Source organism: Ambystoma mexicanum, chromosome 3p (genome assembly GCF_040938575.1).
Source record: "Ambystoma mexicanum isolate Mex_15411 chromosome 3p, UKY_AmexF1_1, whole genome shotgun sequence".
In the NCBI taxonomy this organism is placed as follows: domain Eukaryota; kingdom Metazoa; phylum Chordata; class Amphibia; order Caudata; family Ambystomatidae; genus Ambystoma; species Ambystoma mexicanum.
This window is the reverse complement of record NC_090925.1, coordinates 842,740,881-842,768,538: the sequence shown is the minus strand read 5'-3', so window position 1 is coordinate 842,768,538 and position 27,658 is coordinate 842,740,881. Positions and strand designations below refer to the sequence as shown.

Below are 27,658 nucleotides of genomic sequence, written 5' to 3'. Positions count from 1 at the left end.
TAAGTGAATTGGCTACACAATATTACAGGGCGTGACACGGGAACAAGTTATATATCTATATATTTCACATACAAACAGGGCTCAAGTCAAGGGTACATGCGGGGGACGGAGTACACCCAATTTATTCAGAGGGTGGCCTCAGCACACACCCCCCCCACCCAGCTAAAATGAGAAACATTTAATGTCTTCTTTGAATTTAAGCCAACCTCGGGGATCAAACTGCAGTCGCCAGGTTTGTAAGCCGGACACTTCACCACTGCACTATATAACTTGAAAAAAAAAAAACAACTAAAGTTGAAATGGCCCATTTACTACTGCAAGTCGCAGGGAAAACATTTGTATTGGTTCTTGGAGTTTAAAACATGCACAACTTTTAACACTTCCCAAAAATCAATTAGAAGAAAATCCCCTCTCTTGGTTTTATGTGTGTGTTGATTTTAACCAAGGCAAATACTATTCCTCCTGTGCAATTTGGGTGGTTATGCAAAGCCAATTTAAAGAAATGTGCATATTTCACCTTGATTTGATAATTTCTGGCGACGTCACATCCCATTCGTTTGTTGATGAAGGCCCCCACTTTAATTTTTAGGACTTGACCCCTGCAAACAAAGGCAAAGCGTATGCTACGAATCTCCTCTGAGAGAACGCGGTGAATATTAAAAAAAAAAAAAAAAATACAGGAAATGGCGGATAGCAGCATGAGCCTGCGTCCTTTCCAGGAATAGGACGTGTTTCCCGGCAACATTGACGTCGCGTGCGAGCGAGGGGAATATGTTCCTCCCCGATTTCCTCGTTTGCAGGCGGCTGCCTGCATGTCAAAACAGAAAGCGAAAGAGAGTCTGGAGAACACAAGCGAACTTCGCTCTCCCCCAACAAGGTCTCCGTTGCTTTATTACTCGTTGGACACAACGAACACATGACTGCACAACAAAAACTTCACTGAGTTGAGCGCGATCGTTTCCAACGTTATTGACAATGGCTGGTGCCTCGAACAGGGTCCGTCTCCAATCCGTGCTGGACGAGCTGGTGGAGAGTGAGCTGAAGAGGTTCAAGGCTAAGCTAAACCAGGGGCGCTTGGTGGCTGGGTGCCAGAGCATCAGCAGGGCCAGGCTGGAAAAGGCCGACGTCCTGGATGTGGTGGAACTCATGGTTGCCTCGTATTCAGGAAAGGCCATCGAGGTGTGTCGGGCAGCCCTGTTGGCAATCGACCAAAATGAACTGGCTGCCAGGCTGGACGGCAGTTACTGACCGCTAACATGGTAAGGGTACAAACCCCACTTCCTCCCTGGGACTGTTCTCTTCCCCACCCTTATCCTGGTACAACATGCACTGTGCACTCCATGTATGGGGGTATGTATACAGTTAATTCCTGTGTACCATTGAACAGTGCCAAGGCCACCATAGTGCATTTTGCAGAGGACTGCCAATTGGTACAATTGGTTTGAGAAGTATATGCAGTTGCTTTCTATGGTGGCTTGCCTAGGCATGGGCAATAGTGTATATAATTCGAGGAAAGTTATGGTGGGTTTAAAAAGGTTTGAGAAAAACCCTACCACCTGAAATGTGAAAGAATAAGTCATTAGAACCACGTCACACATTCCACAGCCACCCAGTAGCCATCAGTGGAAGTTCACCTTCAGTTCAGAGCAATTCGAGCTAAGCATTGTGGGTATGCAAATCATGGTGAACATCCGCTGATGGCTATTGGATGGCACTGTGGAATCTGTGACTTTGCTCAAACACTTATCTCTTCTCTACGCAAAAGGGACATTTGCGGATATGTGTGTGTGTGTCTGTTCGAAATGTTAAGCATATTTCCCAACATGCTGCAAACCTGAAATTCGGCACGTGGATAGGTTCCATGGTGTAGACAATAGAAAAAGTATAAAATATACATTTTTTTTCAAATTTGTCATTTTTTTTTAATGCAGTCTGCAATAGAAATGTGTGGATATGTACGTATTTCTTTTCGCAAATATTCAGCATACTTGCCAACATGCTGCAAACTTGAAATTTGGCATGTGGGTAGGTTCCATGGCAGGGTTCGAAATTGAGATTCAATGCGCAGCAGCTAAAACCAGCTCCTGGGTGTCAGGCATCACCCAGTAGGCAGGAGCTACCAGAGGTGCTCCTTTAACTTTTTGTACATTTTGTATGAACCATGTGTTTAAATGTGTATTAGATGTGTTCCAGTTCTTGTTTAGTAACATACTCAAAGTTAATGTCACATTTACATGTTTGGAAGGTACCAGTTGGCCCTAGGAGACTCAAGTAGCTCCTGGTAGCTGTCGGTTTCAAGCTAACCAGGCTCTACTATGCTAGAAGCAGGAGCCAAATAGCTCCACGCGCCCCTTAATTTCGAACCCTGCATGGTGTAGACAATGTAACAAGTATAAAATATACCTTTTTTGGATTTTTGTTTTGTTAGCGGTCTACAATGCTTACCCCTGCCATGTGGCTCATTGCGCCGTAGTTCTGTCGTAGTTCTATGTTCATTGTTCCTAAAGGTCAGCAGTTCATGAAAACTTCAGCAGTTTATTGTTCCTAAACTTTTCACACTTCCAGCATTCTAGCAGACATAAGCAGCACTCACTTTTGAAGGCATGCGGGTGACACAAAAAAACAGTGCTTTTGTAGTAATGCGGTTAACAGGAAACGGTGCATGTCTCTTCAATAGTGTCCGCAATGACATTGTCTGTCACATCGCAGCAAATCTCTCATGATAATTACAGAAATTGTAGAAGACTTGGTTTTGGGTCCATGTTTCTTGGAAGATGTTAGGAAAGATTTCCCTTAGGTGCAATTTTCCCTCAATTTTTGGACCCCCCACATTTTTTACTTTTGTTTGGCTTACCTAACCTGACTTTTTCCAGCAGAGCACAGCCTTCAGCTGCACTCCTCTGGGCTTTTGCTCATCTCTTATGGGGAAACTGACAAGTCCTTCAGGCTGTCAGTACTGGGAAACTATGTTTCCCTTAGTCTTCGACTATGTTGCCATTTCTTGGTAACTTTTTATCTATGTGCCAAGTAATTTACAGTACCGCACATTGTGGTCCTTTTTGTTTTATGGCACTAGCCACCATTTAAGGATTTCTTTGGTGTGTGTACAAGTTTGCCTAGGATGAACTGGTGGCAGCAGTTTACTTTTAAAGTATTTTCACTTTGTTTTTATGGACCATATTGCGTTTACCACATTTGGCCGAAGACTGTGGACAATGCCAAAAATGGCTGTGCCACAAAGTCTTTTGTTCTGTCCTTTGGTCATGTTGTCCCTTTGCCTTGCCCCAGGTCGCGAGACCTGGGTATTCCTTATTTGAGCATGCAGCCTCCCGCGAAAACCCCATCTTTCGCAGGCTTCTGCATGGCACGTGGGCTAGCGCCCAGGATGAGGGTTGGGACTATCTGGTCCCAATCCACATTACTGGTGCCAGTATATCTGGTATGCCTGAATGACTGGAACCACCATGGGCCACAATTGGCCCACACCTGGCATGCATGCAAGAGAGCAGATCTTCCATTGGCTATCCCAGATTTGAGCCGAAAACTAGTCTTGGATAAGAGAAGGGGCTATGCATCCATTCCAGGTCGATCAACTGAAGTTCATACTGAACTACAGAAGGAGCCAAGTCTCCTGAACCGAAAGAGCAGACCCGTGGAACCGACGCAGACATGCTGGAAGGTTTGGAACCATGGCCCCGCTGTTGTCCCATCGGACCCCTGCTTTAGTATCAAATCAAGAAGGCCTGCAAGAGTGCTTTGACCCTTTGGAGTAGTGAGACAAACCACTCTCGGCACCTCCTGCTTACCCACGCAAAGAGCCTCTTTGGAAGTGTTCCTGGGCCATCCAGCAAACTGACCAGCTTGAACCCGGGGTATCGTATAGGAGCGCCGCCATCCTGAGTTGAGACTTGAGACTCTGGGAATCGCTTACTTGTGGTCCTGGGCCCTCTCCCGCCAAAACTCATCCTAGCTCCTCTGGGTCACGAATTATGAGAATGCGTAATGCCACAAGCATTTGCGGTCCCTGTGTTGCCCCGCTGTGATGACTGTTGATGTAAGTACCTGCAGACCTGCCCCCCTGTGCCCTGAGATGTGCTGCAGTGGAACTGTCTTCCTTTCTTCTTCTTCGAGAGCAGAGAAAAGGCTACTGTCCCGCTATGGACAGTTGTTCCGTCCCGCAGCTGCTGAGAGCTGGAGTGACGTGTAACTGCAGGGGTTAAACCTACAAGCGACCTGGACTAGACTGACAAAGTTTGGCCCGGACTGTGCTGAGGGTCGGTGAGTACTTGCATCACTTACCGGTGGCCCCCTGGCACATCCACAAAAGATCGCCTGCCAGCTACCGTAGATTGTTCTGGTTTGTCCAGAAGGTTCTCATGTTCCACTAAACTAGGGTGGCCTCCTAAACTTCTGCGCACCAGGTCAGAGTTTAGAAATCAATCTTAACAGAAGACTTTTGGGGTGAACCTCTTGTAGAAATGTAGTGGTTTGTAGAATGTTTTATTTAGGAGTCTGTGGTATATCAAAGCCTTGGTTTGGGAGAGCATGGTTTCTTAGAAAGCTTGGTTTTCGGATACAGGTATTGTTGAAGGTTTTGCATTCCATGGTTCACAGAAGGTTTGGTTTAGGGATCTCTGTGTTTGAAGAAGGCTTGCCTTTGGGGTCCATGATTTCTTGGAAGGCTCAGTTTTGGGGTCCATGATTTTTTGTAATGCTTGGCTTTTCGATTTATAGATTCTTGAAAGGCTTGGTTTCACTCTATATGGTTCATGGAAGACTTGGATTTCATATCCATGCGTCATGCATGGATTCATTTTGGCATACATGGTATGTAAAAGGGATAGTTTGGGGATATATGGTTTGTACAAGTGTGGGTAGAAGGCATGGTTTTGGGATACAGGGTTCATATAAGGCCTGCTTATGGAGTGCGTCACAAAAATATTTCTTTTACGTTTTTGTGGTTTACTGAAGGATGGTGTTTCCATGGTTTCTTAGGCTTGGTTTTCAGATATGTGAATCACTGGGAGCATGGTTCAAAGGGCACGCACCTGGGGGTTTACAAGTAGGGTGCAGGGGTAGCAGAGAAGTGGGAATGGGTAGAGAGACCAGGGTAGGGGGAAACTCTGGAGAGGTGGAAATATGGTTGAGTGGAGTGATCAGTCATTGGTGAGATGTTCTGTGAAGAGTAGGGTCTTCTAGTCATTGGTGAAGTGTAGGATAGAGTTGGCCTGTCTTATCTGTGTTGGCAACTTGTTCCAGCGATAGGGTGCAATAACAGGAATTGCCAGTTTCCTGTTTTTCCCTCATACAGTTCTTTGTTTACAGCATGACAATGTTGTGGCTTCCGGTGGTGTGCTGGTCTCCAGAGATGGTGAGCTTGTCGACCAAGTAGAAGGGTGTGTTTGTTGTGACTGCTTTGTAGGTGATGCAGGCAATCTGGAACATGATGCATGCTTGGCAGGATAGCCAGTGCAGCTCCTTGAAGATGGAGGTGATGTTGAATTGTCTTAGACCTGTGATGCAGTGTACTGCCACATGCTGAACAGCATTCAGAGGGTCCAAGTGGCAACTGGGACTCCTGCGAGTAGGATGTTGTCGACCATCCAGTTGGGAGATGACCAGAGCTTGAACATCTGTTTGAAACTCTGGGCAGGGATGACAGTCTTGGGCTTTGTAGAGGAGCACAAGATGGCACAATGCTGCTCGGTTCTTCTTGGCAATTTGTATTTTGAAAGCAAGGTCCGAGTTGGTAGCAAAGCTAAGAGATTTTGCACTGGGTGAGGGTTGAGGCGTGAATCAGAGGAGCTTCATAAAAGCCAGCCAATTCTGGACCTGGGTTGCTTTGTGGGGTGTCCTAGAATAATTGTGTTCCTTATAGGGCTGAGTTTGAATCAGGTTGCTGCTTGATGTGGAAGCTTGAATGAATGACAGGCAGTTCTTGAGTCAATGAATGTTGATGGAATTGATCTTTTGGTATACCGCCTTGTCAACTGTGTATTGGTGTATCTTCTTGCCAGTGTTGGCAAAGAGTTCCGCCCGAGGTTCCATATGGACGTTGCAGATGACAGGGGACAGGTTGAAGATGACAGGGGACAGGATGGAGGCTTGTGGAACTCAGCAGCTAACTGGACGTTGCTGGGTTCTATAAGGGCCCATCTGGATGCGCTAGTCTCTGCTGAGGAGGTATGAGGTGAACCACTGCACAGCGGTTACATTGAAGTCTATGGACATGGCAAAAATATTGAGGCAGGCTTCATGGTCAACGGTATCAAAGACAGCAGAGAGCCCTTAGAGAACAAGCAAAAAGGGGTCTTCTTTGTCCACGATATGTAGAGTGTCATCAGTAGCTTGATAGATAGTGGTCTTTGTTCTGCATCATGGTTGGAAGCTGTATTGGTCACACAACCAGAAGCAGAAGAGTTATCATCTGACTGAAAGAACACCAGCATTATTATACAAACCAGTGTGTTATTATTGCCTGTGAAATCTCAGGTAGTCTTGATTGTGACGCAGAGTCGAGGGCAAAGCAAATCAACGGATTTGAATTACTGATGAAAAAGCATAGACGTCCTGTTTAGTAGATTTAACTGTGGGGATGCACAGTAGTTTATTATCAGCTGATCAGAGAACCGACTGGGTTTATAGGAATTTCGTTTTAGATTTTAAAAACTGTGATTGGTTTGAAACACAGATTGATGGGCCAACACGATTACCCTGTGTTTTATGGGCCAAACAGATTCTCTTGATTTCTATTATTTTCATAAGTAGTAGCCAGTGGAATTGTCTTAAAGCTGAGCTTATAAATGTACTCTTTCGTTAATTTTAGCAGAATTTTAGACACAATGTTCTTAAATCTCTGGAGCCACTCTAGTCAGTATCACTGAAGTCTAGCATAGAATGCATTACAATAGTCAAGGCATCAAGACAAAAAGCACTGACTAATGAAACCCAGTGGAAATAACTGGTAGGACTTTGTTTATAGTTTTGAGCTCGGAAAGGCAGGTCTGCATAAACGTGGTTATTTCTGGTAACAGACTAATTTGGCTATCAAAGCGAGAGCTCACATTTTTGCCCTGCGAAACAGGCTGCAGACGTGGCCCCAACACAGATTGCCATAACTCTGGGTTCCATTTCACTGAGGCCAGACCCCACACCAAAATCTGTCTTTGCAGCATTAAATTAAAGTCTGTTGAGGATTATCCAGTTGTCCTCGCCCATCATGCAGCTGGTGAAATGAGACCTAATGGTCCTTAAATTAGCATCTGTGCAAAGAAGTATTTGTACGTTCATCTGAATAGGTATATAATTGGGTTCAATCTTTAGGCAGACGTTTGGCTAAGACTATGGCTAGTGATCGAATAAAGTAGGTGAAAAGGCAGGCCATGAGGGACTCCACATTCCAATTTATCGATTGCAGGTTCAGACTATTCCAAGACCACAATTTGATTTGTCAGATAGAAATGAGTGTAACTACTTGAGTACTGTTCCCTTAACTTCCATATGGGATAGACTGTCTAACATGATGGCAGTGTTAATGGTACAGAAGGCCACTGAGGGATCTAAAAGAACAATTGCCCTTACTCCACTACCATTCGTCGCTCTTTGGATATTTTACGACGCTGTGTGTTTGGGAGGAAGCAGTACTAGCACAAGCCTGTGAAGCTGTCTTTTGGAGTTTGCTTGCTGTATCTATTACATTGAAGGAGGAGCTTCAACTTCAAAGACTCAACACCGGTGCGCAGCACGCCCAGTGTGCAACGCTGTGTGTTTGGAGTTTCTGGATTGTGGGAGTTGGAACTCGACTCGTGTTCATTTGCAACTGTGCTGCCTGACAACTTGTCCTACAGGTCGGTGAGTGACAGTTATTCCTTCGACGGCTGCTTGCCTACTCTTACCGAGCAGTGCAGCTGTCTGCAATTTCAGCACCTTAATTGCCATTCCTTTGGAGACTTGTCATAAACCCTACTAGTAGGAAGTAGTGGGGCTTGCCGCTGTTGTCGAGAACTACTGTTGCTTGTAGATCAGTGCTACTCTAGAGGTCCCAATGAGTGCAGAGTCAGAAGTTGTGGCAAGTTAATGCCACCCCCCATCTGATCTCAGACGCTGAGATGCTAGCTGCTATGAGCTTACCCCTCCCCAAAGGAGTGTCGCTTTTTGGCGTCATTAGGGATGGCTATGGAGCCCTCATTGCCTAGCAACATACAGGGGATAAGGCTAATAAACAAGATCATGTTGTTTGCTCCTCCTGTTTCGGAGTTACTGAACCAAACATCCGGAGATGATTTCACTGCCACGGTTAGCTCAACCTTTGCATGCACCTCTGATCATTCTCTCTCGGACATGACTGTTCCTGTTGGACGCTCATCTGCTCCGGTACCTCAGCCTACCCTCCCAATCACCGACACAGCCTCCATTGACCTAAGTCCTGTTGACACTCCTCCGGACTTGACACTGAGGTGTAATTTACCTAACAATACTCTCTTGGGACTGATTAATTTTTATCCTCCTCGGATTCTTCGCCGACCCCACCACCTCCCTGACGGCTTTTCGGCGACATTGAATAAACCTAAGGATGGATCCATTGAAGGTCAAGACGGGCACTTTGCTGAAATCAATCCAGTGCTCTGCGTATTGGTCTCCCTCTATGAGGGTCTGCAGAGAGAAACCAAATCTAACAGCGTTTTGCTTGACACATTACTATTCAGTTTGATCATATCAACCTGCATGTGGCAGCAAAAAAATGTGTATTTACTCATAAGAAAGACTACTGAAATTCAAATTGTCAAGAGCTTTGCTAACAACGACAAAATGTTCGATCTTCGAGATCACGCTGGAGCGGGGCTCTCCGAGCTAATTTTGAGTACTGGTCATCTCTCATATGGTGACATGCCATTGACTTCTGCGATTGTTATGGAGCCTTTAATTTCTGCACTTTTGCGACCGACAGGCTCTAACACTACATCATGTGGATTCTACACCATCTGTGGAAGTCATCTGTGTTGATGATGAAATTATTAAAGAAGCATATATTTCTGCTTCAAACTCAAAGGCCTAAGTGTCCTCAAAACCTCCAACATGTTGCAGAAAGCGTGGTACACAGGCTAAGAAGCCCAAAAATAACACATATAAACAGTTAAACAAGCAGTTCTCGCATACATTGTTATGCTCCCCTTTTGTACAGCCCGCAGTGAAGGCAGTTTTGGCTAATCCGTTGCGCACAGCGGCTTTTTTAGCTGCCTTTGGGCCAAGTATTTGTAGTCAAAACGACTTAGAGGCAACTTCTATGGAAGTGGCAGCGACAGGTACCAGTGCACCAGTCCTTGTCAAAGAAGCATCAAAAACTGTATTACAGGCGGCAGCAGTAAACCTCATTGAATCCCCTCTAGTTCTGGATTAAAAAAGTTATACCCTCGTTTGAGCCAATGCTGAGTGGGGCCTAGGTGACTATCCAAGTTCCATTGGCCTCTCAAGGCCAAGGTTTGCATTCAGCACCAATTTCCATCAGTTCATTGAGGGGCTCAGCACAGACTCTTCAACCTACAGCTCTTATAAGCAGCACATTTGCTGCTTGGTGCCCCCCATGATCTTCATGGTAAAAGCATACTTCCAGGTATGATATATGATATGCTATGATATGGCATTTATAACAGCCCTATTGAAAGTGTTATTCCTGACACCCGACCCGTAGTGTTCAATTACAGGAGCATACTAACTCTTCTGAAAGAGATTCCTGCGTTGGCAAACATAGCTTCTAAGGACTTGGAAAGTATTGATTTTATAGACCTTTTTGGAACGGACCGTGCAGCTATGTATGTGAAGTTTAAAATTGTGTATGATATAATCCTTAAAGAACGTGATTACCTTATAATGTTGGGCTTTGACCTTTTGTCTTTTATTGACAATAGGTCTTGGGGGGAGGGCTCTACAGCCGATAGGAGGCAATTGATTGCTGTACATTCAGCTACCTCATTGGGTGGAGGTGTAGCTTTGGATGAACATGTCTTTTCTCTGAAGAGAAAGATCTTGACCTCTAAGGAAAGTCAAGACTGGTCTTGGCTGCCGGGCGCCTCAAATTAAGACTATCCTGCAGCCATCTTCCTCCTCCAGTCCTCACATGCTTAGTTTTCTCTCTCCTTTCTTTGAGCATGCGTAGGCATAATCATCTTTTTTAATAATACTGTGTTGAGCCATACTATTATTATCCTCCAAGAAACTTGGCCAAGGTCTTCCCATTGTTTCGATGGGTATGCTGCGTTCTTCCAGGGAGCCCGGCAAGGGTATTTGGGTCGCCCCTTCAGAGGCTTACAGATTTTGGTGAGATTGTGCCCTTAGGTTAGGGGGGTGGCCTGCTTTGACATTACCTTTGGAATCATGGACATACACCTCGAGATTCAGAGGAGGGGGTGTTTAAATATTTTTATTCTCAATGTGTATTGGCATTCTGGTCTTAAGTCCCTTGATGACGAACTTGATCTGATGTCATTTGTGAATGAGTGGTCCAACGAATTCCCTGAAGGGCACTTTTTATTGGCGCGAGACCTGAATTCTGACTGTATTCGATGTAACATCACGCCTGATATTGGGGGTGGGATCAGTCAGCAAAACTCAAAATTGGTGACTGGGAGAAGATAGTTTAATGGTTTAACAGGCTTAGGCCTGTTTCCTCTGACTGGGACGGTTTCCAGAGATAGCCCTCCTCTGACCATCTAGACCATTGGGGCTGCCCATTCAGCCATTGATTATATATTTGTGGGCAGCTGGCTCTTTCAGAAATGTTCTTGGTTGGAAATAACTAGCACAGATTTGAGTGATCACTCTCTGTTAACGGCCCACTTTGATAGCCTTGCACTGGGGAGTCCTGTAGATGATCACGATTATGGCCCAATGGTAACTGAATCTCATGGTCCCAGGTTTTGGCCTTGAGAGTTAATGCCACTCTTAATAGATGCCTCGCCCTGACATCTTGGGACGGGATGCTTCAAACCTTTGCCGCAGTCAATTTTAAATACTTTTCACAGGATATAATAGAGGACAGCTTACCGTGGAAACACGAGAGAGGACCAAGAACTAGGGAGCACTGTCATGCCTACAGTAATGAGTTATTTCTTAGGAAAAGAGAGATGAGACGGTTTGTTGGACAGATTCAGAAGAATAGAGCGTTTTCTGCCCTTGAGAAATGTGTTCTGATTAAAAATATTCGGCAAAATTATAAAATCTGTTTGCGTGCAACCCGTCTTTCGAGATGTCAGGATAATGCTGAGGCTATGTTGACAGCTTTGCGCAGTAAAAATTCTCAGACTTTCTGGAAATGTATTAACGGCACAGATTCTATGAATTCAAGCAGCCTGATGAATGCTGTCTCTGAGGATGGCTGGGTATGTCATTTCCAGCCTCTTTATGCCCAACCTGATAGGTCATCTCCTGAACCGTCTGCTGTTACTTATTGTAGTGACATGACGTATAATATCGACATCAACTACGAGGTTGTTTTGGAGATAATTAACGGGATTAGCTCTTCATGAGCTCCTGGTCCGAATAAACCTTTTAACGACTTATTTAAAACTGACCCAACGATCTGGGCAAGTATTCTCACCATTCTATTTACCAACGTGATACGGTTTGAGTATTTCCCGCCCTCTTGGTCTCAGGCGCATGTTGTGCCCATCTATAAGAAGGGTGCCGGATCTGGTCCTTGCCAATTATCGACACATAGCGATTCTGGATGCTGATAGTAAGGTTTTCGCTGGTATATTGCTTCAGCATCTTGAATCTTGGTCCATTAGATCAGGAAGAATTGGGAAATGGCAAATCGGCTTCCAGAAGAACATGGGCACTTCGTTTAACCGTCTGATGATCAAATGCATCCAACATCTTGCCTCAGGGAAGGGAAGCAATCCTGTTTATCTCGCCTCTGTCGATCTTACAGCTGCTTTCTATGCGGTTGATCGCAACCTATTATGGCATAAACTTCATAAGTGGGGTATTCCCCATGGTATGTTGAGGCTGATAGTTGGCTTATACCATCACTTCTCTATACAAGTTTGCTTAAATCACAATGTCTGTTATCTTGCCCAATTACCACCTCAAGGGGGGTCAGGCAGGGTTGTGTTTTAGCCCCCTGTGTATTTAACTTATATATGGCTGACATAGGAGAATACCTGCAACCCAAAGCACTCAAAACCCTGAGACTTCATAAGTTAAGAACCTTATGGCTGGACTATGCTGACGATTATTTAATTTAAGATTCTATGCCAATTGGTCTGCAATGCCTGCTTGAAGGTTTCTCTAACGTTGTTGAGGTCCATTCTTTGTCGATTAATCCTTGTAAGACTAAAGTGACTTTTCAGTGGTGGATACAGGCTGAGCCAGTGGCCACAATCGACTCCCTCCTTTATCTGGGCTTCTTTATTACTGCTAAAAATAACAAAACTGTACTTCGGTCTTGTTTGCAATCACGAGCAATCGCACTGTCTCATCAGTTGCATAGAGTTGATTTCCGCTATGGTAGATTTTCCCTTCTACCTTGTATTCGTTTTTATGAAGGGAAAATCGTTCCGAAGATTTTATATGGAATAGAAGTTTATGATCTGTCTACAGTTGATTATTTACCTGTTCTTGAAGACCTCATTCGGAAGAATGTCTTGCGTGTCCCGGGTTCATTAAAACTCCTAGAAATGCGCAATGAGCTTGGTCTAATCTCTTTAAAAGCCAGGGCCCAGTGGAGGCATCTTTCATTATACAGGAACATTCTTGTTTCTGTGAAGGATCTTTTATTTGTGAATCTCAGAGAAATTTGCCAGGAAAAGGGCTCTGCTGTATTGCTAGAACTCGAGGTGTTATGCTCCGATTTAATAGCTGAATGTAGATGTAATATCAGTGAACTGATAGGGAACCCGCCTAAGGTAAAACACGCCTTATATGACCTTGATTAGGTACACAATGTGAACGGCTTTCATCAGTACACCTGGCTATGCCACTTACAGGGGGAACATAAGAAGCGGGGTATTTTAGCTCCTTTCTTATCGATCTACCCTGAAAAGTGTACTCGTCATCTCTTTCTTAGGTTTTCGATGGAACCTAGTGCACACTAAAGAGATTTTGGTAGAGTATGGAGTGGAATAGCTAGCGTTTTGTAAAGATAAAGACCATCAGGAAACAAACATTTGTTATTTCGTTGTCAAGCCGTTCAAGGATTGAGATGGAATGTTTTAAAAAAAGTTTCAGCACCTATTTATTAGTGGAGGAAACAAGTCTATGTGGAATTATTGTCTGTCTGGCTCTACTACCTCCATTGTGGTGGATATCACTACTTTTATCAGAGCCTTGAATATTGATATTGAGTCCTACATTTAATCTTGTTATATTACTTTTACCTCATTGTCTTATCTTTTTCTTTTCCTTTCCGTTTATAAAATGTTTTTTCTTGTACTCTTTCTTTCATTCTTTCTTTTAACATTGAACTATTTTATTGTGTAATGTTTGTTTACTTTGTTGATGTTTCAATGTTAAAGGTAAGTCATTTTAAGCAATAACGAGCCACATGCATGGTTAGTCGCTTCAGGGTACTTTCATTAGGAAGAAGATGAAAAAGCACACATGAGCTTCAGCAAACATGATCAGCAAATTGTTACAAGTAAACATACAGGCACCTGCGCAAAATGCTACAAGACATTACAGGATAAGTAGCAACCAAATAGGGGTTCTAGGATTGCTTTTCTGGAGGCCCACAGTGCAAAAAGGAAATGCAGTGCAAATGATCCGTTTCTTGGAAGTAGTCCTCCATTTTATGTGTGTGAATTGTTGAAAGGTTTTCTCCCATGGATCGTTTGAACTGGTTATGGTTTAGCTCCAGCCTTAGCTCCCGGCAGATCTTGTCCCACATTACTGGCCCGTGGCATAACAAACCATTCTAGAGCCACCGTCTGATTTCTATTGGATAGAAATGAGTGTAAGCACCTGTGAACCATCAGGCTTTCAGGATATCATCCATTATAGATATTACTACAGTTTCCGTGCCTGTACTATGTCTGAATCCTGCCTTATTTGTGCCAAGAGGATTTGATGCAGATAGCGTTTCTGGGACCTTTCCCCAAAAGTGAATCCTTGAGATTGTCCTGAAGTTGGCTGAATCAGCGAAATTGCTGTTATAAGTTCTACGAGCACCAGGAAAGAATGAAACTTATTTGCTATAAGCCTTTTTCCCAGTTTTAGGTGGGGGTCTACTTCAGAAAGCTTTTTTGTTTCAATTTCAGTCAGGCAGGAAATAGAGCTTAACATCAATGCCACCAATAACTCTTTGCATAAGTTCCTGCTTACTGCTGACGAAGGCGGTTGGTTGCTTGACCAAGCTCAAAACTGTTGGCTACAACATGAGCCGGGATCTTTGCCAGTCCTATATCCAGTCTTCCCTATACTTTACCAAGTGAAGTAGCAGGTTTTGAAACAAAGCAATAGTCGGTGTGCCTCCCCTACAAGAAGACGCTGATCCCCTTTCAGGGCCTTTGTTGGGCTAAAGGCTCATTTTCTTGTCTTGGGGAAAGTGAGCCTACTGGACGAGTGAGGTCCCTTGCAAGAACCTGGTCGGAGACTGCAGTCTGCCTCATTGTTGAGCACAAAGAGCATGGAAGCCCTGTGTTGCAATGCCTAGCTTTGTGTGCCAAGACCAGCATAATTGTTCTCTACCCGCCAAGAGACAGGACCTCAAAGTGATGTTTTGAGACACAGCAGGAACAAGAATGGTGGTGCCACAATGTTGATAGCCTGCAAGCTTTTTCTCTAAACTGCCAAAACTCCAAACTCCAAAAGCTTGCAGCTTTTACCGATTGCAAACTTGCAGCTTGGCCCTGAGCTCTGTAGATAAATCATCCCTTATGAAAGGCCTTGTGTTTCACCCAGGACTTGCTGTTTCCTTGAACCACCTATTGCTTCATTTGCAGCCTGGCTTGAGATCTGCTTAATCTATGGGCTACTGTGTCCTGGCTCTACTCAGAACCTTGCCAGAGGCCATCCATTAGGGGGCTAGTGAAAGGCCAGGCACCACATGAAGAGGTCCTCTTGGAGACCGCACTGCGTGGTGCTGCCAGCTTCAATCCTAACTTTGGCCCCCTGTGACACTGTTTCCCTTAATTATCCCTGTCATGCTCACCTGCAGTCTTCATTAATAACCCCTCATTACAGTAGAAGCCAGCCTAAGCGGACCCCACATTCTGCACTGCTGGGGTGGCCCAAGAACCCTTCCTCAATAATTAACATACAGTTACCCGGCCTTCCTGAATCTTGCTCCCGACCAATCAACGATAATAATTCAGTTCCTGATTCCTTGAGGTTTCTATACACTATCAGATTGGCCAGTCAAGACAGCATTCATGTGTCTTTCTTCTATTTTCATTCTAAATCTTTTATGTGGCTACTAGGTAATACAGTTGTCTTTCTGGTTTTGACCATAAGACCATGTCGTCCTTTTTTATATACCTGTATTGTGATTTTGGCGCACAGTTCTCATCACCAAGCAAAAAGGTGAGTTGTGGTACTTCAACGGGGCTCCTAGCTTGTTTATTGTCGCTCATACAGTGTTGGGAATGAAAGAACGTGCAGAGTAAATTGTACAAGGGCCTGGGGACGAGCCTGAAGACTTGGGGTCTCAGAAACATGGAGCCGATTGCTGTGCGTGAAAAAAGGATTTGATGAGCAGTTACCAAAACCAGCTCCTGGGCGTTAGGCATCAATCAGTAGGCAGGTGCTCGCACTGGGGGAACAGGAGCAAATACACAGGGCACTGTGAATCGAACTTCCACATGAGATGCGCACTTTAACATTTTGCCTATTATACACGATCCATTATGTTTAAATGTCTTCTAGATGTGTCCTAATTCTTCTTTATTTACATTTTCATACACTCAAAATTAATGACACATTGTAAGGCACCAGTTGGACTGAGGAGCCAAACGTTGCTCTTGGTCACTATTGTTTTAAGCTAACCAGGCTCTGCGAGGGTAGAAGTAGGAGTTAAATAGCAAGCAGCAATTTTGATCCCTGCGATTGTCTATTGTTGGGCTTTCAATGGCTGTTGAAGTTAGAGGACAATAGATGTTATGTGTGAGGTGTCTACTAGCTTTTAAGATCACCATTGCATGATAACCGAAGTGGTGATTTTTTCTCCATTCTAATATGCTTGGTCCTTGTGCACTGTCTTGTCTTGTCAGCTACTGCCAACTTGTGCAAAGGAGGCAGTTGACGGGATGGAGGTTGTGCACCTTACGTGTTTCATCACAGTTTTTCTGATCTCCTAGCCGCAAACCTTCTAGCTGAACTCAGGTTCAGACCTTGGTGTTGTGTATGCCTTTGGGGGTTTTCCTCCATCAGTGACCAGTTCCTGTGGACATCCAGTTACTCCCCTTTTGCAGTCAGAGTAGCCAAGGCCATCCCTTTCTTCAGAGGAGGAGAGACGGGGCAAGATCGATGCATCCTGAACCTGGCACATGTTTCCAGCAGCTGGATACAGTGTTGGAGGAGCTCAGTTGGAGCACTTTAAGCCCCTGGCTATTCTTCCACTTATCTCTGTTTGCCTTGCAGAAGTGAATGCTTAGAACAACAACGTTTTGAGTGGGCTTCTGAATTGTAGAGGTTTGTGACACCGTGTGAGACCCTACAGCAGAGTGTTCCAGAAAGTGGGGTCAATAGCAGAGTACTGATGCACGCCTGTACAGACTAACTCCAATTATGGGACATCCAGTGCTCAAATGGAATAGCAAATCTCCCACATTGGGGCAACCATTTAAGTTTATCTCTTTGCAGAGGTTAGGTTTTGACGCGAGCGCAGGGGTTAGAGGTGGCCGCTAGGCAGTTATGATCGGGATGATCCTGAAGGAGTGAGTTAGGTTTGGTTGGGCTGGAGAGAGGAGGAAGTGTCGGCTGCGGCCTGATGGGTGCAGCAGCATGATCCGTGTTGTCGAATGGTAGATGTGGGAAGCACTTGATGGCAGAGCATGCAGTGAATACCAGGTGGAGTACATTGTCTACTCTTGTGTGTGGGCTTTGAGAGCTGTTTCATGTTCAGTGAGTTGAGTATGCAGAAGAGGGTTGCTTTGCTTTTCTTGTGAACGGAAGTGCAAATGAGTGTGAAGGAGTTGAAAAATGAATGCTCCTAGACTTTGTAGCTCAAATATGTCTTGTGAATGATTGCAAGTCCTCCTCCAGTGTTTCATGAGCAGTAGATGCGTTGTACGCTGTATCTTGAAGGACTGAGAACGTCGGGGATGTGTGCGGTGGAGGGACAGAACAAGGCTTCTGTGATGAAGAGAGCATCAAGGCTGTATGTGGTGATGAGATCAGCAATGTCCGCAGCATAAGGGGCGGCTGATGTGATCAGCAATATCTATAGCATTATGGGCGGCTGATGAGATCAGCAATGTCTGCAGCATAAGGGACAGCTGTGTGTATGTTAATAGGCAGCAGGTTGCATGATTGGCTTGCTCGCTAAGATTATTCGGTGTTTGTCGCCAAGTACAAACACCCACAGGCATCTTTGTGGGCAACCTTGGAGGCAGTGGATTTCATAGTAATATCATACATATACCCCCTCTCCCCCACCATGCGCACACATTCAAGAACCTTGGCCAGCCCCTGACCGGAGCTCAGCTGTGAGATGAATTTGCAAGGTCATTCCTGGTCACCACCCTTTCAAAAGATGGCAACAAAATACAATTGCCTAGTTCCTGAGTTTCAACCAAATTAGCAACTTGATTTTAGAGGCTCCAAACAAGGTTCTCTGGTGTGGCAAAAAGGCCACATTTCGTGCAGCTACCATCGTAAGGTACACCGCCACCAACCACAACCAGAGCATCTTAGGTTACATGCCCAGGGAGACTCGGAGGGGTCCTTTGCAATATCCCCCACATCAGAGCCCCTAAGAGACCCCAAGTTACACAAAGCAGTAATAAGTTGTGCCTCTAATTAAATTGGGATTTAATAATAATGAATCAAAAGAATAATTATATGTAATATAATATATATAATGCACAAGTGTGTATGTTGTATATATAATGTATGTTCTATATATAATGCAGAGAAGCGTTCCAGACCATAAAAACCAAACTAGTTACCAGCCGCAGACTAGCTTACTTTGACCCCACGTTGTAAACGGAAATAACAGTGGACACCAGCTCGGTGGGGCTGGGAGCAATCTTGGCCCAGAGTGCATCTGTGGAACAACCCAGACGACGCATCATTGCCTACGCCAGCAGAGCCCTATCGGCCACCGAGCAGGCATACTCACAAACCGAAAGGGAAAGGTTGGCAGCAGTATGGGCTTGTGAGAAATTTCACCATTTTGTCTTTGGCCATCGTTTCACTGACCATCAAGCACTTTTATCCCTATTCGGAAACCCGAAGACCAGGATGCCCCTGCACATAGAAAGATGAGACATCAGGCTACAGGAGTATGATTTCCATATTGTTCACAAACCGGAGGGTGGAAGCAAATCCAGCACACTACTTATCCAGACACCCGGAAGGTCAAGCGTAAGACATCCTCGAGAGAGAGGTCGAACACAACATTAAATACCTGTTGGAGAACGCGCTGCCCCCGACGCTCGTCCTGGCAACATTCATTGACAAGAGCAGACTAGATGCCACCATCAAGGCTGCAGTTCAGCTCACTAACGTAAACAAATGGACGAAACACAGACAAGAACTGCAAAAGCGTGAAGAGGTGGACATGAAAGAGATTGAGAGGATGGCCGAAGTACAAGGTGAGCTGGCCACAACTGAGCAAGGTAATCTCTTGAGAGGAAATCGCCTGGTTGCACTCAAAGCACTGAGAAAGACAGTGGTCAACCTGGCCGACGAGGGCCATAGGGGACTGGCAAATACAAAAAAGATATTGCAAAATCAAGTGTGGTTCCCCTACACGGACGCAGTGGTGGATGACATACTAACGCATTGCCCACCATGTGCCAAGCATGTCTGATGGCAGTGGCAAACACAGCCCGTGCCCCCTACGGATTGTACCACTTCCAAAGGGTCCATGGCAATGAGTAGCAATAGATTTCTATGGGCCCCTAGAAGAAGGGGGACACCTGCTACTGTCCGTGGAAGAATATTCCCGGTTCCCAGTGGTGCAGTTAGTACAGTCCACGGCGTTCCATAGCATGGTAGGCGTCCTTGGCGAACTGTTCAACGAGTGGGGTGTACCGAACATCGTGGAAACAGACAATGGACCAGCATTCCAAAGCTATGGCTTCAGGAAGTTTGCAGCACACTTAGGGTTCCGACACCAGAAAATTACAATGCTCTGGCCCGAAATGAACGGGGTGGTGGAACCATGTATGTCTACCATCAAGAGAACCCCTCAGAAAGCACTTGTTGATCAAGTGCCATTTCCACAAACCTTGTGCTGCATCATAAGAAGCTACTGCAGCACACCCCACAAGGCCACACGGAAGACCCCAACAGAGATAATGATCAGATACAAACCCCAAACTCGGCTGTTGAAGTTTGAAGACTATACGGAGGAACAGGACGCAGAGATCTGGTAGCGAGATGCTGAGAGGAAGCGGAAAGCAAATATATGGGCTGGCCAATGAAGAGGAGTGAGGGAGCCATCGCTACCCATGGAAGAACAAGTTCTGGTCTACCAAAGACAACAGAGAAAGACTGATACTAGGTACGACCCCAAACCCTTTCGAGTAACTGCAATAAAAGCATCTGTGGTCACTGCGGCAAGGGACGGACGTGACATAACCCGGAATGCCTCCTTCTTCCACAGACTGCAGGTATCGTACGCCGAAACCACAGAACCACCAAGAGGAGAGATTGGCAGAACCGTCAGTGGAGGACCTGGCAGAGACTGATGAAGGAGGATCAGGAGAGACTCGCAAATCCCCCAGGCGGCCCCATCGGGTCATTCAGAAACCCAAACGGCTCATCGAACAAATGTGAACCTGAGAGGCATCATGATAAGTAGGGGGAGATGTTGTGGATAGAAATGCGAGCGGATCTTTTAAGTGGGAGGACACGGGGCAAGGGAGGGCACATGGGAGCAGGGAGGAATGGGAGCGCCAGGCAAGGGGAAATGAGTTGTTTGATGGAAGAAATAAAGAAAGGCTAAACTTCAGAGTCGCTCTGTGTCATCATTGAAGCACCTGGTGATAGGCCCACTATCCGTCACCACACCTTGGTGACTTTTTTTTTCCAATTCGGTCCCTGATTCTGATGGCCAGCGAATGGGCCACAAATAAATGACACCCCCACTCCCTGCCAAATCTTTCCTCCACCTGTCTAAGGGTGCAGGGAGGAAAAGTGGGGGTGGAGATTGTCGTGCCATTAGCATTGTCAAGCCTCCTAACATTGGCGCAGAAGAAGCACTGCAGGCTTTGCATTCCGTGGCATGTCCAGGGAGTGGCCTGGGGTGGCACATGCTATCACTGGAATCTGATTGGCCAACCCATTATCCTAAACTATGATCATCATGCATGTGTCTGCTCGTACTTCATGCTACCCCTGCATAGGTCAGTGCCCCACTTGGGCCACCACAGTCAAGAGAGTCTGGACTCACCACATTGGCAGAGCACATTCAGCAACAAATACACACATTTCTATGTTCCCGAAAGTGTGGCCAAGCCTGCGCATGCTCGGTAGCCCTTTCTGTAAAATAGAAATATGGCTCCCTGCGAACAACAGCATGCTTCGTCAACATGGCCTGATGTCCTAAGGTGCATTAGCTATACACCTATGCAGGGGTCCTCGACCTGCGACTCTCCAAGTGTTTAGGACTGCAACTCCCATGATCTTTCAGCATTGACTATGCTGACTGGGACTGGTGGGAGTTGTAGTCCAAAGCATCTGGAGAACCAAACGTTGCAGACCCCTAACCTACTGTATACTGTACGTGCAACTGTCCAGCAGTTTATGGAAGTAAATAGATGTTAACATCATGGTGCTCTTGTTTTATTTTAGAGTAGACTCCACTGACTAGTTATGATATACACTTGAAGCTAATGTGATACCAAACTCTTTTTTGTAATTGTGGCAACGAACACTGGGCCTCATTCCGAGTCGGGCAGTCTGGTAAAAAAAGTGCTGGTATGCATGGATACCGGCACTTTACCCGACCGCCAGACTACGGTTTTGTCAGTGGGGCACCTGGCTTACCTCCAGCTAAAGGCTGGAGGTAAGCCAGGTGCCCTACCGGACAAAAAAAGCCCTCATAAGGCAATGCCGGTGGCGGTAAAGACAGAAAATGCCTCATGGAGTCCTACTGTGTGCTAGACAGACTTCTATCTGCCAATGCTGATAGTTCTTGACTCTTGTAATTCCTCCATCGTGGATGCCCCATGCAGAGTGCCACAGGGTGCCATTATTTCCCCCCTGCTTTCTAACTTGTACATTCCCCCCTCTTTAATATATTTAAACAATTTAACATTGGATAACATTGGCTATCATTTGTATGCCAGTAATACCCAGCTCATTCCGAAGCTCAACCATCCATTGCTTCAAAGTCTGCCTATTAGCCATTCAGTCTTTGATTAAACAAATAGTTGCGGCTCAAAGAATCCAAGACAAAGATCTTAGTCCTCCGTCCTCCTACCTCCTCTGGAAAACTGATCCCAGCTACCAGGTATTCTGTCCGATGTTTCCATTTCCACTATCCCGATTCTGAACTGTGGAGTCCTGATGGAGGCCCAGATGTCCTGCTCCCCCTTATTAACAACGTTAAAAAGACCAGCTTTTGCCAGCTCAAATTCATGGGACAGAGTCTCCCCAATCCTCCCCGAAATGACTGTGGTCTATTGGAGGGAACAGTGGTCAATTCCCAGCTAGATTGTTGCGATTCCCTGTATGCAAGTCTATTCTCACCTTCCATCGCTAAGCTTCTGGTTGCCCAGAATGCAGCAGTCAGGCTTTCTCTAGGACTTCGGAAACAGCACCACACCTCCGAAGGTCAGGAGTCCTGTTTAAGATACTCTTTCTTCTTCACAAATGTCATTGTGGATCAGCACCGGAAGAGCTCCACCATCATGTCCTATCCCAATCACCATCGCTACTGGTTATCTCGCATACACAGCGTTTCATTTATGGGGACTAAAGCTTTTCTGTCTGGTTCAGTTTGCTCTCTCATTTAGGTTAACTTGGCCCTCCTGCTGTGGTGATAATTTCCAGCAGACTATTTCGTTTTCAGTACACGCTCTTATAATGATCCCACTCACTCACAGACGATGAACGGTGGGAGTCAGTGACTACGTGGAGGGTGGTTAGTATGTCACGCCTTTGAATGCCTATCCAGTGATAATCCTGCAGCAAAAAAGCCACGGAAGAAAAAGCCGATTTTGAAAAATCCTTTTTCCGATGGATTTGTGGGGTGGGTTATGGTTAAATATACATTAAGAGGATAATGTTGAAAAGCTGCAAGGCAGCGGGGTCTCCCCCTGCATATAAATGTGTGGAAAATGTATTTAAAATGGCGGCATTGTCGCTGCAACATTATTAAATCGAACATTTGAATGGATGTGTTGGCAACAATGCCTCATTCCGGCACGGGGGAGTAGAACATTATTGTGGACCAAATCAGGGTTGCGCCTTGTCCCAGTTGTTGCTCTCAATACAGTGCCACCCCGGCATACTTCACAGATATCCACAGGAAATTGAATACTCCAAAAAACTGGACATATGGACTAAGAAGACACTACCGCTTGGCTTGAATTTAATAAGGGCAGTCAGTTGCTACAGTAAACTAAAAGGTCGACTTCTTGGTGAGCCCAGTGACCATCCCGGGAACTTGCTTTCACCTGCCAGCAGGCTTGCCAGCAAGGTAGGTTGCCTCACTATTAGGTGTTCACAAATTCGCCTACCTTACTCCTGAGAAGTGAGTGCTAGCAGGTGCCGCCACTGCCCCCCCCCCCCAGCCTCACAGAATGTTGCCCCTTTCCCCTACTGGGCTGCGTAGGCATTCCCTCCCCGCAATCGCACTTTTTTCTAGTAGACGCTTCCACTACTTACAATGAGCATACTGCATGGACCTCTGACCCATTGGCACGTGGGAAAGCAGGTTTTTCTGGTTGGCCTTCCTGTTCTGTAATTCCTGAATTTGCATATGGCTTTGTCCTGCCATAGGCCAACCTATGACGTTCAAAAGAGAGAAAGATAATTGCAAGCTGGCACCTACAGTGGGGTCGGGCAATGGTGCGGAAGGTTTTTTACCATTCAGTAGATTCTTGCTGAGGTGCCTCTGCCAATCCGGTGCTCCCTTCCCCCTCGGATATGGCCTCCCAAAAAGTTCAGTCTCTGGAGCACTCATTGGTCACGTTTTTCCCCCCAAGCAGGAATTCTCTGCAATGAAAACAGAAACAATCTTCTTTCTGCCTTAAGCCGATGATTGGCTCGCTGAAAAACCTGACCTCTGGCCCCCCAGTAGAGTTGCCACCCATCCCGGTTCCAGGCTGAAGATAAAAGGCAGCTGGAACAGCAGTGTGTCCCAGTTGCACCTCTCTCCCCAATGCAAGGGTGATGTAAACACGACTCTAGTGAATCGAGAACATCTTACAAAATCTCCAGTAGCTGTGACGTGCCACCTTGGGGACCAGTGTTTGGTGGACACAGTGTAGTTCTTCTCCAGAGCAAACACAACTTCTCCATTTCATCCTGCGGGTCAGGGCGTGCCCAATAAATCCAGTTCCCAACCCTTCACCGTAGGAGCATGAATAGCTCTTCCAGTCCAGCTCCTTGCATTCTGGGACTTTTAGTTTTACGTTCTTCATCATAAACACAGGTCTAGGAGTCATTGAATGGCAAGGAAACGCAATCATTGGATGGTCTAGTGATGCCTTAAATGGGATCACTTGAGATCTCTGAATATAAGTGGTTGCAGCAAGCCTGTTTGTGAAGGAGCCTGGCTGAGCGATCTGTTGTCTCCTTGTTAAGCGAACATGAAGAAAGGTACTCGCTCTGTGCATGCAAGGTACGGTTTGCATTTCTACTGTGACATGTGCGGTCTTGACACAGAGGAACATTGTTAGGTAGGTGTAAGGATATGGTGAAGGGAGAGCTTCACAGAGGCCACACCATTGTGTGTGTTGGGGTGGGAGGTACAAATCTAGCCTTTTTCTTACAAATTTAATTAGCAGTGCACAGTAAGCCTGTCCGCATCAACTCCCTCCCCTTAATTGTTCAGGAATAAGCATACCGTCACCCCAAGAGGGACATTTCCCACCAGAAGGAGGGAGGTTTGATTTTTACTGTTGACCTCCTTTGGAGTAAAGTATGTTTTAAGATGGAGCAAACAATTGAAAATGTTGTAAAAATCTAAATTGTTGGCTGAAAAAAATCATTGGTCTCCAGCTAACATAAGGTAAGTTGCTCGGCATGACTGCAAGTTCACCAGCATGTGAAACATGATGTGGTTCTTAGTGCTGGCCAGGGTTAACCCCAGCCCCGAGCTCGCTCATTCACTGATCTGAGTGCAAGTAAGCCCCTCACTGGCTTCCATGGTTGATGCCTCTATCTCTCTTTCCACAGATTTCAGTGATGCTCCGGCAGAGGCCACGCCAGCCACAGGAAATGCTTCCAGAACCCTCAAGTACAGATTCGAGAGGGTTCAGCCTGCCCCACTTCCAACCACGCTCTGAAACAGCCTCCTACCTCAGTGATCTGCAAACCTCTCTAGAAGACTAAGACGCAGAACTGGATTCCCTGCCAGCCACAGATGTTCTGGTCTATGCCTGCCTGGATAGTCTCTGCTTACCACAACTGTAGAACATGGCTCCAGAGTCACAACCTACATTATAACATTGGAATGTTGGGGGGTCTTGTAAACAATGGGTCAGCAGATGGCAAGTGCTGTCAGCCCTCTGATTCGCCTCAAGCCCATAACTCTGGTGTGGGCTGGTGGCACACCCAACAGCCCTCTCCACCAGGGCTGTAATGCCCAAGTAGGATTAATGAGAACATGCCACTGGCAACAAATGTCTCACATCATTTACCAGCAGGCCTATGGCTCAAAATGGCGTACTGAACATGTACACTTGTTTCTATTTTTACGAACTATCATCTGAATTCCTGTTTTTGGGATGGTCTCTGGGTATTTCTTTTTGCTTTTTAAATAAATCGTTTATTTAGGTGACAGAAGCATAGATATTGAAGACTTCTGCCATGATATGTACTATTGTCCCAGATATGTGGAAATAAAAAAAAGATGGTAATCAGTCTCTATATTACCCTCTATGGTGGAGTGCACTCTTTTCAGTAATGTCTTTTTGTATGGTCCAGAGTGTGACATTGCAGCTACTGTGCAGTTCCTATGGTTTCCAAATGCATTAAATACCTCTTCTTAGTGACAAGTTTCACGTGTAATTTCTGCGCGGTCCAACCCTTTTAAGTCAACATTTCAATTTGAAACTTGTACTTGTCACTGGTAAGAGATGCAGAATGCAACTGCATACAACAAAGGAAAACATGAATTAAGTGACATTATTTTCACAGTAATTCCATAGAGAAGGGCCCACGACTCAGAGTGTGGCACAACCCGGATTTAGTCCATGAACCTACTACATGGCGCATATGCGATAGGACAGCAAACAATAGACTTTTCCAATTCAATTTCAATTCAATGTATTGACCTTAGTCGACAATATGTCATACTGTCCACAGTACATTTACACAATACAAACACAAATGTAGTAAACCGGTTAAAATCCAAGATGTTACATTTCTGAAACATTAAAAATGCATATTAACAATCAGTTGATCTCTAAAAGTCATACATGTAGAAAAGGTATGTGTATTACTTTTATCTGTGCTTGGCTCCTCTGCCATGCTGTGTAAAAATAATTTGCCACTGAATGTACAGTCAATTCATCGGTAGTTTCTGAACTTATGTTGAACTGTATCAATTTCTGTTTTTGTGTCTGCACATAAAAAAAGCATTTTCTTGTCGCGCCCAGATACCCTCGGCTGAGGAGCGCTATATAAATAAAATAAACAAATAAACAACCATAATGCAACAGTGTGGGGCTTCCCTCGGATTGCCAGTGCTGAAAACAGCGGTTTCAAATATCTTCTTCGCAGGTGTACAGTACAGTGAGCAAATGAACACAAAGTGTGAGACGTTCTCTACAATCTCATTAGAGTCAGCGCACTGATCTGTGTTGTCAACATCAATGTATTCAACTGTAATGATTGTGCTATACCACTGATTCGGAGTCCTAGAACTTTTTATTCCAAATATTCATTAATAGTGACCAAATCAGTAAACACAATGCAAATCCCCAGCTACTTGCCATAATACATCACACTGATTACGTGCCCATAAAGTTTCTAGTCGACACATGTTTCGACCCCTAGGTCTTTCTCAAGACTGATACTCTAATTAAGGCCCTTTCTAGTAACATATCCATTAACACCATTGGAGTATATGGATTCAAATTCAATTAAATGCTTTCATATAATTCACAGATAATATACCACATTATTAAAGAGGGATACATTAATCATCAAGCATGTCAGTCATCCTCCTCCTGATTGTTTGCCACACTTGGATATACATATGGCATAGCCCTATGGTGATTTAGCATGTTGATGTCATGTGTTGTGGCAGCTAATAGGGATTCCCTCCTAGGTGCCTGCACTATGATCTCAGTAGGTGCCCCCTGGATGCTCGGGGGTTCATGAGGACTGGTCTCCAGAATAGCCAGAGGTACATGCTCAGTGAATATAGATGCCACGGTGGTTGATGTGCATTTAACGTTGGTATTTCTTATGGGGTCAGTGGCTTCTGTCCTAGGGTGATGCTGAGATTGCGCGAGTGGTGGGTTTCTTACTTGTAGCACCCATCGATAGGCTCCCTTGGGAATCGGGTTCATGTGTTCCTCCTATATCCATCATATTCCCACATACTGCTGCTCCGGCTCTCATGAAGGTTTCTAATCCTTTCTAATCTCTGTTCAATTTTCAGCAGCCCTTCTACTAGTGTCCTCTGTTGATACGACTCAAAGGAATCCTTCGATTTGGGTGCCGAGTACAACTTGATATGTTGCTCCGAATAATGGCACAGCAGCCCCTCTTTACTCTAATCCAGTGGATAGTTGTATTTATTAAAGCATCCCAGGGTTCTCCTGCCTCTCTCTCCAATTTCTGGACATTCACTAAATACACACAATTGCTTTCATTTGTCATAGTTCTATTAGACATGTTCATGAGACTGGTCGTCCCCATCTGTTCATTATTTCCCAACCTCATTCTACCTGGTAATTCCCTCTAACCATTGCTTCTGTCATAGGTTTTTGACATAAGCCTGTGATCCCTTCTTACACCACCAGGAGTTTTTTTTTGCCAATAAATGCTTGTATTAACTTAGTTACCTCACTCGTCAAGGTTCTATTCTTGTTATTAGACAGACCACTAGAAGGGGTTTTGAGTTATCAATGGTTTTGATCAGTTTGCCTCTGGCCAGGCAGATATGTGGGGGTATAATGGTCTCCATGACATAGGCTTTGAGCTCGGTCATGTCACTGCGAAGTGCAATGATGTCTGCCTTCAAGCTTTCTACTATATGCCTGAGTTCATGCAACCCAGGCAATTCTTGAGGGATAACGCATTTTGCTCATTTGGCCCACCATCCCTTGATGCCCCTGGTCTTGGCGTAGTCGTGTTTATTACGCGATTCGGG

The 27,658-nt window shown here is 45.2% G+C and overlaps 1 long non-coding RNA gene across 1 annotated transcript; it reads left to right on the top strand.

The window, feature by feature from the left end:
• The first annotated feature begins 712 nt into the window (after window positions 1–712).
• Window positions 713–25,331, top strand: LOC138580975 (uncharacterized). Its single transcript, XR_011304386.1, has 2 exons — window positions 713–1,259; window positions 24,511–25,331. It is a non-coding gene; the product is annotated as an uncharacterized lncRNA (long non-coding RNA).
• Window positions 25,332–27,658: the final 2,327 nt, after the last annotated feature.